Source organism: Callithrix jacchus, chromosome 5 (assembly GCF_049354715.1).
Source record: "Callithrix jacchus isolate 240 chromosome 5, calJac240_pri, whole genome shotgun sequence".
Taxonomy (NCBI): domain Eukaryota; kingdom Metazoa; phylum Chordata; class Mammalia; order Primates; family Cebidae; genus Callithrix; species Callithrix jacchus.
The window spans coordinates 127,959,348-127,972,148 of NC_133506.1; the positions used below are offsets into that span (position 1 = coordinate 127,959,348).

A 12,801-nucleotide genomic window follows, 5' to 3' on the forward strand; every position below is an offset into this window, starting at 1 on the left:
CTCCTGTGTTCAAGCAACACTCCTGCAGGGATGTGAGCCATCACATCTGGCCAAAATTCAAAACTTCTGTGCATCGAAGGACATCCTCATGAAAACAGAAAGCAAATTCATAGAATGGGAAAAAATATTTCCAAATCACATATCTTATAAGAATCAAGTATCCAGAAGATATTAAAAATATTTATGACTCAACAACAAAAAGACAATAGAAAATGGGCAAAGGACTTTAATAGACCTTTTCTGAAAGAAAATACATAAATTGCCAACAAGTACATGAAAATATGCTCAACATATTTGCCATTAGGGCAATGTAAATCAATGATGCAATGAGATACTACTTCATGCCCACTAAGATGGCTGTAATAAAAAAAGAATCTCCACCAGTGTTGGTGGGGATGTAGAGAAAGGAGTACTCTTGTACATTAGTGTAGGAATGTAAAATGGTTCATTTTACAAATATAGCTGTGATGGTTTATTGGATTCTAAAATGTTAAACATAAAATTAGCATAAGACCCTAGGATTTCACTCCTATATGTATACCCCAAAGAACTGAAAACAGAATTCAAACACATTCGTGTACACACATATTCATAGCAACACTATTCACAGCAGCCAAATGGTGGAACAGCCTAAATGTCCCTCAGTTAATAAATGGATAAACTAATTGTAATAAATGCATATACTAGGGTATTACTCTTCCATAAAAAGAAATGAATTGCTGTATTAGTTCATTCTCATACTGCTATAAAGAAATACCTGAAACTGGGTAACTTATAAAGAAAAGAGGTTTAATTGGCTCACCGTTCTGCAGGCTGAGGAGGAAGCACAGCTTCTCACAGGAAGCACAGCTGAGGATGTCTCAGGAAGCTTACAATCAGGCATGTCTTACATGCCCAGAGAAGGAAGAAGAGAAAGAAGGGGGAGGTGATAACACACACACACACACACACACACACACACAGCAGATCTCCTGAGAACTCAGTCATTATTAGGAGCACAGCAAGAGGGATATCCACTCCCATGAGCCAGTCACCTCCCACCAGGTCCCTCCTCCAACACTGGGGATTGGGATTGCAATTTGACATGAGATTTGGGTGGGGACACAAATCCAAGCCATATCAAGTAATAACACATAAAACAACATGGATGAACCTCTAAAACACACTAAATGAAAGAAGCTAGACACAAAAGGTCATCAACTATATGATTCTATTCTATATATATATGTGTATGTGTGTGTGTATATATACATATAATGCTGGTGCAAAAGTAATTTTGGTTTCTTTTACACCTACCTAATACATAAAACATCCAGAATAGATAAATATATAGAGACAGAACACAGCTTGATGACAGTCAGAGGATAAAGAGAGTGCAAAATAAAGAGTAATTGCTTCATATGTTTTACTTTGGAGTGATGGAAATATTTTGGAACTAGATAAAGGTGCACAACATTGAGAATGTAATAAATGTTACTTAATGTTCTCTTTAAAATAGTTAATTTTATGTTCTATGAATTTAACCTCAATAAATTATAGTATTTAAAAATCTTGTAATGACTACTAAGGGAGGTTTTGAAATTTCTTATGTGTTAGCCATTTAGACTTTGCAGGATTATTTGGCTGTTTTGTTGATCCAAAGTCAAGGGAATAGTAATTATTTGCCCTTCCAGGTTCTTTCTAAGTTGGCAGATAGCAAACATCAGTACTACTCACCAATATCTTCTTCTCCTCTATTTTTGGATATATGAAGAATGACACTTTCTTGGGGTCCCCTTGCATTAAGAAGGGCCATGTGACGAGTTATGGCCAAGGAGATGTAAGCACAAGTTACATGTCTGATTTGAGGGGTGAGAGATTGTCCTTGTTCTCCTCCTCTGCCATGGTAATAGAAAAAACAATGCATGGGTAGATATAGAGGTGTGTCAACTTTGAAACCATTTAGAACACTGAGCTCCCGATGGAAGAGAGCTGTCTCATAGAGTAACCTGGACCTGAAGTGAACTTTAAAAATGCGAGAAACAGACCTTTACTGTGTCACACTACTGACGTTGGCAATGCTTGCTACTCCACATAATAGCCTATCGTTGCTAACACAAGTGGCCCATGGTAAGAAAAGGTTTGTGTTTTCTCAGATCATTCAGGTTAAGACTGTACCTCCCACTTAATAGGCTGCTAAAAAGAAATAAAACACACGGGTACATGCTTAACAATAAATGTTAGATTTGAGTCATGTCATTTGTAATGCTTCAGAACAATTAACAAGAAAACATCATAAAGGAGAAGAAGTCTTGCAGAAAGACTTTCCTAGAACAATTTGTAAATATCTATGCCATTCAGGAGAAACCACAACTCCTCTCTCTCCTTCTCTGCTAGCTCACCAGTAGGGTTGGAGTCTAGGATTCGTAGGCTGTTCCTCTTCAGGGCATCTCTCTCAGAAATTGTCTGGTGGCACAAAACCAGGAAGAAATATCTAGGCCAGGTGAGTATCACCTCTTTTTAAATACATCCCTTGATTTATGTATCTCTTTGAGAGTATCTCAAAATCACATCGGTGAGATTATGAGATACTCATCTTGAAAGAATACAGAAATTTCCTTGGCCTCGAGTAGTCTCTGATTTCTGGTTGTCACTCTACAAAGAGGTAAGGAGAAGACAAGAACAAAATCAGGATGCATGACTGATGCATCGCATTTTTAGAAAGGAAGAAAGTGAACTGAATGCTAAAAATGCAAATGGCATCTGCTACACTAGATGTCAGTTAAGGGAATCTGGAACAGAAATTTGAAGATGAGTTGTTTCATCCAGCAGATAATCTCAACGCTTAAGTGCAGCTTTTTATGCCTAAAGAAATTGTTATTGAACCATGTTAATTCATCTGGAAAATCCGAGGGAGAAAATTTATTGAATTATCTCAGAATTTAAGCTGTGGAGTCAGATGATCTGGGTGCAAAGACTAGCTCATGTACGGACTACATGTGTAATCTCAGGAAACTTAATTCATCAGTTGATATTTCTGTTTTATCATCTATCAAATGGGTAATTATGCTTACTAGGGTATTTGAGAGGATAAAATGAGTTTATGTGTTAAGGGTTTACAACAGTTCCTGGCACACAGAATGTCCTATATGAGAGTCTGCCAACTATTATAAAGAGTTAATCAAATACCTGAAGGCTTTGGTGGTGAGGACTGGCTTTGAAGTAATATTTGAGCTGGAGTCCTGTAGCTGTAGGACTTTAGCTAGCCAAACTCTCTGAGTTTTAACTCTTCCTCTGTCACATGCACAATGTTTTTGGGAGGGATTTAGCAAACCAAAGTATTCAAATAGTTTAGCACAGGAGGTGATAATAATGAGTGAGTTTTCATGAGATCTGATGGTTTAAAAGTATGTGGCAGTTCCCCCCGACCCCCAGCTTCTCTCCTGCTGCCATGTAAGATGTGCCTTGTTTCCATTTCACCTTCAGCCGTGACTGTAAATTTCCTGAGGCCTCCCTAGCCACGCAGAACTGTGGGTCAATTAAACCTTTTTTCTTTATACATTACCCAGTCTCAGGTAGTTCCTTATAACAGTGTGAAAATGGACTAATACAGTATACTAGTTCAAAAATACACAAAGTAACAATGTCTTCCCATGAGCTCTATCAAAAATCTCAGAATTCACTCTCATTAGACTGACAAGATCACATGCTCACCTTTGAATTAATCACTGTGACCTAAAGAAATGTACATGCTAATTAAACTGAGCTAGACAGAGTGGTGTTTTTCTGCTCCAATCCCAACAGAGTCTGAGAATTCAAAAGTAGTTTTCCAAGAGAAAATGGAAGTAGCATGTTACTATTTGAAGCCGAGAGGATGGAAGCTGAGTGGGCAAACAGATCATCTTTCTACTAAAAAAGGTATGTGTGGGGTAAAAAGAAAAGTAAAAGGAGATACCTGGCAAAAGATTCAGAAAACCTGGGGCATTAGAAGTTGCAGCCAGATTTTCACATCCTAAAATCCATGGTGGGACTTTAACTTGGAGTTGTGTATTCAGTGGTAGGGAATGGATTTTCTACTGTTGTATTCAGACAGGTTTCCTTGCCTGGTTCCTATTAATGAGCAGCCAACAGGAGTTAGGTGGGGAGTTTTTGGTCACAGGGAACAGCACTGTCTACTGTATTTTATGGGAATTAAACCTGTGATCTAACTGTGAATAATCAGAGATTGAAACTTTAGATAGCTGTTTGCTATCAAAAAAGGGGGGGGCAAATTTATCAGGATATATCAGCCTACTATTAAAAGAAAACCCACATTCAAATGGCCTTATTTAAGCCATTTCAATTAATGGCTTAAATAAGGCCATTTGAATGTGGGTTTTCTTTTAATAGTAGGAAATGCATTCATTTATTTAGCTAGGAATGCAGAGACAGGGCAGTTTCCAAAAAATACGTAAGCATTGATTCGTTAAAACTTTACTTTCTGGCCAGGTGCAGTGGCTATAATCTCAGCACTTTGGGAGTCTGAGGCGAGAAGGTTGCTTGAGGCCAGGAGTTCAAAACCAGCCTGGCCAACATAGTGAGACCTCTGTATACAAAAACAGAACAACTTAGCAAGGCCTGGTGGTACACACATATAGTCCCAACTACTCGGGAGGCTGAGAGGGGAAGATTGCTTAGTCCGGGAGTTTGAGGCTGCAATGAGTTATGATCGTGCCATGACAAGGCAGCCTGGGCAACGGAGCAAGACCCTGATTCCAAAAACCCTGCAAATCTTTATTTGTATTTCCATCCTCAAAATCTGCTATAGCTTAAGACTGGTGGTCACCAGATGGCTGCAAGTAGCTTCACGCTCCCTTGCTCTGGTCTAGCATAAGAGAGAAAAATCTCCTTCCAAAGCACGAAACATAAGTTTTCCCTTTTGGTCTGCCAGAATTAAGGAAGGTCATGCAATATTATATGGGACATACTTTCACTAAAAATAATATTTGGTTTTTTTATCTGAAATTCAAATATAACTGGGCATCCTGTATTTTATCTGCCAACTCCAGTCCTGACTGATGTAGACTTATCCAAAATGTCCTCTAGAGGGAGGTAGGGAGGACAAAGGAACAAAATCAGGCTTCAGTGTCTGTCTCATTTTTAGAAAGGAAGACAGTAAACCAAATGCTAAAAATGCAAACAGTATCTGCCGGACTACATGTCAGTTAAGGGAATTTGGAACAGAAATTGAGGATCAGTTGTTTCATCCAACAGATAATCTCAAGGATTATACTCTGGATGAATAAAGCATTATAACTCAGTCCAATTGTACAAGTACGTATTTAATACTTTTTAATCAGCAAGATGCTGTTGAAGATTCCAAGGGATCATTGAGTCTCTGCCTCCACCATGCTTCCAGTATAATGGGGGAATTAAATAAGCACAGGAGGTAAGAAGCACCCTGAAAATGATACAGAGCCATGAGGATCCAGAAGGCTTTCCTGGCAGAGCCAGTCTTGGAAACATGCCTCGAAGGGTATTGAATAAAAAGGGACATAACAGAGAACTGGGACATAAAGACCAGAAAAATATTTTAGGGCTAACTTTTACAGGGAAATTTCAATTCAAATTGGAAATATCTACAAATTATCCAATAGTGAATGTGGCAAAGAAGATTTTTGAGCAGTGGTATGGTATTATTGAAGCTGCATTTCGAGAAAAATCAATCTGACAGCAATGTGTAAGTTGCATTGGAGTGAGGAAGAGATTGTCAATGAAATGGTCTAGAACAATACTATGAGATCTAACACCCTCTTTTGGTACCTAGATTTTGTTAAGGCTACTTTACTGTCTTGAAATGAAATTCAGAGAATATAACCAGCCTGTAAACATAATTCTAGAAAATTTAGGATCAAACTCTAACTGTAATAGAAATGAAAAATAAATTCTTTTATAGTAAAACATATATTCTACTATAAGTGTCGTCAAACAACAGACCCAATACATCTTTCCACCTATTTTTATACTGTCTATGAGAAAATGCTCAATATAAAAATTGGCAATATATAATGAGAAAATGACTTACTGTGTCTAAAGTGAAATGCAACAGCCAGCAAAATCATGCCTTCAACCCACCAGGTTCTGAAGGTCTTGAGAACACTTATACCCTAGCAGAATGAGACAGGCTCCCATTCTAAACAAATCTAAACAGACCCAATACAACTTTCCACCTATTTTTATATAGTCCATTGTTTCCTTTTTAAATGCTTTATTTGTCTGCTCTCATGCTGCTGATAAAGACATACCCAAGACTGGGTAATTTATAAAGGAAAGAGGTTTAATGGACTCACAGTTCCACAAGGCTGGGGAGTCCTCACAATTATGATAGAAGACAAAGAAAGAGCAAGCAACGGCATGTCTTACATGGCAGCAGGCAAGAAAGTACATGCAGACGAACTGTCCTTATAAAACCATCAGATCCTGTGAGATTTACTCAGTATTGCAAGAACAGCATGGGAAAGACCCACCCCCATGATCCAATTACCTCCCACCAGGTCTCTTTAACAACACACCGGGATTATGGGAGCTACAATTCAAGATGAGAGCTGGGTGGGGACACAGCCAAACCATATCAAATGCTTAAATTTTATATAATCATGTAAGTTCCTGGCTTGCAAAGCACAAAGTATTTACTATCCGGCCCTTTACAGAAAACTATTGCTAAGCTCTCTCAGGAATAACTACTGAATTTGTGTGACCCACTTCAAAGTAAAATTGAGGGCTCTTTTTAAAAAAATTATTAAGGACAATAGGGCAGTCAAACAAGAGCAGAATTCGTATCCATGGAGCCAGCTATCTATCTCTGTTCTAGTATGTAAATACTCAGACACACCTCCACTAACAACATAATGAACCAGTCAGATGTGTGTACCTGTGAATGCACCAGTTGCAACTACACACTAAAACAAATAGGACCATGCGTACCGCACAGCCCTGGATAGGAGCCCACTACAAATGTCATTTACAGGCAGCGCAAGTGCCAGGGTGGTGTTTCCATTCCTGATATGACTTTTTAAAATTGCAAACAACTCTTGGGGAATTTTCAAATCATATAATCTTTTTTCAATTTATATGAAAGTTGCATCTCTGGAATACTCGTGGAATACTAAAACATAAAGAACTGCACTTAGATGTGAGTTCAGATAATTATGAGCAACTTTTATATGACTGTTCAATGACATCTTTGAAGGGCTGTGTGGGGCTCAGAACAATTGTTTGCTGTGAAGCACTGGCCACTATATTGCAAAATGGATAATGCTACTGACCCCAATGTGCTCAACACCAGTAATGTCTCCAAGGTCTCTCCCCCTGTAACACCCACAAAGCCCACAGTCATTTTCAAACCACCCTGTCGGAGGTGGGCCTACCCAAGTTGAAAATTATCAGTCTAGACAATGGAAATAACAATTTGACCTCGGGTAGTAAGGGTGAGATATTGTATCAACGAAGTTTTGGGCTATTAGCTATTGGGCTGCAATGGTACAAGCACGAGAAAAAGTTAAAGATGAAGAACATAACGTCTTGCCCTGGCACAGCCCTTTTAAAAATGTATCTAGTCAAAATTGCACAGTTTATCTCACTTTCTCTTTGCAACGTTCTTTTGAGATAGGTAGGATGGATGCTAATAATATCAGTACTTTAGATCAGGAGTCTCCAATCCTAAGGCCACAAACTGGTACCAGTCAGTGGCCTGTTGGAACAGGCAAGCATTACTCCCTAAGCTCTGCCTCCCATTAGGTCAGTGGCAGCATTAGATTCTCACAGGAGCACAAATCCTATTGCTAACTGCAGATACAAGGGATGTAGGTTCCATGCTCCTCTGAGAATCTAATGCCTGACGATTTGAGGTGGAACAGTTTCATCCTGAAACCATCCCCAGCTTCCCACTGTCCCTGGAAAAATTGTCTTCCATGAAACTGGTCTCTGGTGCAAAAAAGGTTGGGAACTGCTGCCTTAGATCAACATAAACTTTTATCAAAAAAAATTTTTTTTTATTTCAGAATACAAATATTCAATCTGTTAACATATTTTAATTAAAAATGTATATTCATTTCAAAGTTAATTGTTGACATTCATTCTATGTAAGACATGTAGTTTGGGAACACAGAAAAGAGTCTGAAACCTACAAAGTAGAGGCAATTTGACCTAGTTCCCATGACATATAGATGGTAGGGCCAGGACTAGAATTCAGCTTTCATGATTTAGTTCTGTGTGCACTGAATTTTCTTCCCTTCATGGGGTAAATTGAGCCCAGCACCTGCTTTGAATAGACAAGCATTTCAACTTGCAACTTATAGATAAGCAACGAGAACACATCATCAAGAATGATGATCCCCCAGTTCTCTTCCAAGTCTAAGAAAAAGAACTCACTTGGCACCTTCTCTAATCGAAAGAGAGAGTAGTTCACAGACAGTAAGAACTGCCAAGTGACTCTCCGTAAAGAGAGTCTTCATATGTGTACTTAAGCAGAGCCCATGGAAAACACAGAGAAATGAGATGTTGGAGTATTTTTAAAAATTATTATTGTTGAACCTGGCCCAAAACTCCATTACAGATCATGTATGTCTGGAATTGGCAAAACCTAAAATTTATGGTACCTCATACCAGGAAGGAGGCTCATACAGGGTAACCACCTTAGCCCACCCATAAATAATCTATGTTAACATCCTAAGAGAGGTCAGGGACTGGAGTAATACGCTGACATACGTGTGCTTCTGGCAGAATGGCTTGTATGGTCTAAACAGATGAACTTTAATTGGTAGTGGGTTGTCCCAACAGAGGGTAGCTTGGGCAGGAATGGTTATGTGGACTACCCACTTCGGGCCTGGCTCCTAGAACTCCTGGCATATTGTCAGAAGTGCCATGGTGGTTACTGCCAATAGGTCTGATGTCACCGGATGGCAGCCTCTTGGTCTACCAATATCATTGGAGGGAGAGTTCTTTGTAGATCTTACCAGAGATACCATGGTGCAACTTGGCTATGAAAACTTGGGAGGTGGATGAGAAGAGAATTCGTGAAATAGACTTGCCTTTAAGGGAGTTTCCTAATGAAATCTTTGTGTTTTGGAGCCCCGATTGCTACTTATTCTTTTTGAATGTGACACATTCTAAACACTTCCAGCAGTAGGAAGAGATATGAACTAGATAGTGAAAATTTAGACTTCTTTCCTACCACATATGAGTTAAATGGCAGAGGAAAATGCCCATAGGTCATTGTAAAAAGCCAAGCAGCTGAAGGATCACAAGTTCTATTGTGCGGATGTAAAACAATCAGGTTTCTGTTTCAGATCTAATGAGAAAATAACTTACTGTGTCCAAAATGGAATGAAACAGCCAGCAAACCATGTCTTCAATCCACCAGATCCCAAAAGTCTTGAGAACACATATGCCCTGAGCAAAGTGAGGCAAGCTCCTTTTCTAAACGAATCTAAACTAAACTAAACTATAAAATATTCCTGTGGTACCTGACCCTTAGCTGAGACCTTTGGAAATTAGACACATTATGTACATTCAAAACTAGGTTAGCCGTGGGTGAGAACCAGAGCTGAACTCTGCTATCCACAGTAAAAGCATGGAATGATTTGTGGACATGTGAGCATTTAGCCAATTTCCTGTTGGGTTTTTCCATTGATGGCCTTGGAGTTTACTCTTTAGTATTTGATGGTAGTGAGAATCATACTCAGCCAAGTCAGCCATCCTCAAGCTGAATAGAAACAAATGAGCAACATGATAATAATCTTGTGTGTCTTCAGAGCTTCAAGCAGATAGTATCTTACCTAACAACTAACATAGGCCAAGGCTGACTCTCTTTGCAGTTTCCCAGACTTAAGAATTGACATAATATACTCCTTTATACGGAAATCCTAAAAGGTCAGGAAGGATATTTATACATGCAATTTAGAGGACACTATATTGCCTTGGTGAGAAAAATCTCTTCCCTTCAGCATGAAGCATTCCGTACGAAGACAAGAGGCTGCCTTCTGTTTCAGACAAGGTGACCTTGAGGGAGGCTGAGAGTGCAAGGTCAGAGCTCCTTAAGCAGGGAGTTTTATAAAAGCCATGAGGCCCTTGGGAAGTATATAGATAAGAAGAATCTGGTCCATAGGGGAAAAAAAGTCTTAAAGTTTTTCATACACGTATGTGGAATATCTTCGATCAAATATATTATGACATGGGCAAAGAATATCCAGAATAGGAAAGATTGCAACAATTCAGATGCAAATTTCATGGATTTAAGTTGAAAGTTATCTCAGGTCAAAAGTTATAGGCCAGATGTGGTGACTCATGCCTGTAATCCCAGCACTTTGGGAGGCCAAGGTGGGCAGATCACTTAAGGTCAGAAGTTTAAGACCAGCCTGGCCAACACAGTGAAACTCCATCTCTACTAACAATGCAAAAATTACCTGGGCATGGTGTTGTGAACCTGTAATCCCAAGCTGAGGCAGGAGAACCACTTGAACCCGGGAGGCAGAGAATTATGTAGAGGTATTATCTGTTCATTCATTTAATTGATATTTAGAGCATGCTAACTGTATTTTGTACACTGTTTTAGATGTTAGAAATGCTGCAATGAATAACAAAACACAAACCCTCTACTTTCATAATCTTTTATTCTGGTCGGGGAACTAGACAATAAATTAATAAGTAAGTACCAGGAGAGTGAGTAGAAAGTGACTAGGATGTGGGGATGCCACTTTAAATTGTTTGGAATGCAAAGTCTCTCTCCAATAAATTAAATTTGAGCAAATATCAGAATAGTGTCACAGAGCAAGCCATGAGGATATACATGAACAGAATATTCCATGCAGAGGAAACAGTAGTTGCAAAGGCTCAGATGCTTGATGTGGATAAAGAAATTTCAGGAGGTCAGTGGAGCCCCCACCAGATTGAAGGTGGGGACAGAACACACAGGGTCTCACATATATGTTTCCCTTTGTGAGATTCGAGTAAAAGATTTTATGTTCTCATTGTATATCTTGTAAAGCTCTGAAGCAGCAAAAACAGCTAACATTTCTTGCGGGCTTGCTACGTGCCAGGTTCTGTGCTGAGAGCTTGCCTGCAGTCACATCATCTTGTCCTCACTACAACCTTAAGGTAGTGAGGACCAGGTACAATTATTATCCCCATTTACAAGTCAGGAAACTTAGGCTTAAAGGTTAAGCAACTTGCCAAAGTTGTCCTGCTCGTAAGTACCAGAGATTCCAAAGTAAATAAGAATAAACCACAAAGGGGTTAAATGGCTCTCCCTGTTATTTGAAACCCCCTCCTCTGTGACAAAATTCCAGTAGACTTGGGCTTGGCCTTGCTCTTCTTAAAGAAGTAAGGCAGGGAGAAACCAAGAGACAAACCCTTTGCAAGAGTCAGTCTGTCGCTCTCTCTCTCCCCACCCCCTGCCCAGACATTCACTAGGCTTCTAGACCCCTCGTTCTGCAGAAGCTTTAGCTCTTTGTGGGTCCCTGGGTTTATGTTTCCATTGACGCTGAAAACCATGTTGAGTGCTGAGAAGCCCACAGTATTCTTCACCCCGTGTGGTTAGAGGTGGCAGAAAGGCTGGGCAGCAATGCCAGGGACCGCACCTCTTTGTCAGGAACATGTAATTAAAAAGGAAAGAAAAAGGGGAAGGGGGAGAGCAAAGAAATCGCCACCCAGCCCCAGTTTTCTTAAACACATGCTCCTGCGCGCGCGTGCACACACACATTAAGCCAACAAACGTCCGTCACTGGGGTCCTTGGGATTCTGATGAAAACATTTTCCACCTGGCACAGCTAGGCATTAAACACTCCTCTAGCCCAACCTGAGACTTGGACCGTCAGTGGAGATATTTTTAAAACCATGACACAGAGGCGTGTGACACACTTGGTTTTCTCAGTGGGTGGGTAGAGTGTTGTTTCATGTTGTTCTTGTCACACGGCCCAACATTACAAGTGTGCACTTTATTACTACACAGAGAGTGCTTTGCAGCCGGACCCAGCACAGGGTGTTCCCAGCCAGGGAAAAGGCAACCTGGACAGGCGCAAAAAAGAGGGAGGGGAAAACTGCAAGGGACAGAGGCTACTCTTTGGGTTCTCCCTCATGCATTCTGCTCGTGGCAGCAACATATAAAGTGTCCCAATTGCTGTCATTTAATACTCTGTATCCATTGGTTGTTATCCTTGGGAAAATGCTAGCTATTCAGATATTCTGTGGCATTCAACCAATTCCTTGACTGTTGAGTATTTTTCAATCATTCTCTTGTTCTTCTTTTTCTTTTCCCTGATGGGGGTTTGTTCTTAACCTCACACACACACAAAATTATGGTGGAATGAGGACCAAGTATCTGTATCTCCCCCTTTACATGGAAAGTGTGAATCAGGGGCCCTATTGCTTCCTTGGGACAGATAAGATGATGATGTATGGAGGGAGCAGAGGAGAGTGGGTGCATCTGTCCTGAGCACAGGCAATAATAAGGTGAATTGCAAATAGAGAATTTAAAAGTAACTGAGAAAACGGATTATGGCTCACACCTGTAATCCCAGCACTTTGGGAGGCCAAGGCAGGCAGATCACTTGAGGTCAGGAGTTTGAGACCAGGCTGGCTAACATGGTGAAACCCTGTCTCTACTAAAAGTATAAAAATTAGCCAGGCACAGCAGCACATGCTTGTAATCCTGGCTACTTGGTAGGCTGAGGCAGGAAGATCGTTTGAACCCAGCAGGCAGAGGTTACAGTGAGCCAAGATCGCACCATTGCACTCCAGGCTGGGCAACAGAGTAAGACTCCATCTAAAAATATAAGTAATGCGAAA

At 40.1% G+C, this 12,801-nt stretch overlaps 1 protein-coding gene across 1 annotated transcript in view; it reads right to left on the reverse strand.

Moving 5' to 3' along the window:
• Positions 1-12,801, reverse strand: part of LOC118153514 (uncharacterized) — a 154,452-nt gene that overhangs the window by 68,649 nt on the left and 73,002 nt on the right. The gene's annotated exons all lie outside the window — the stretch shown is intronic.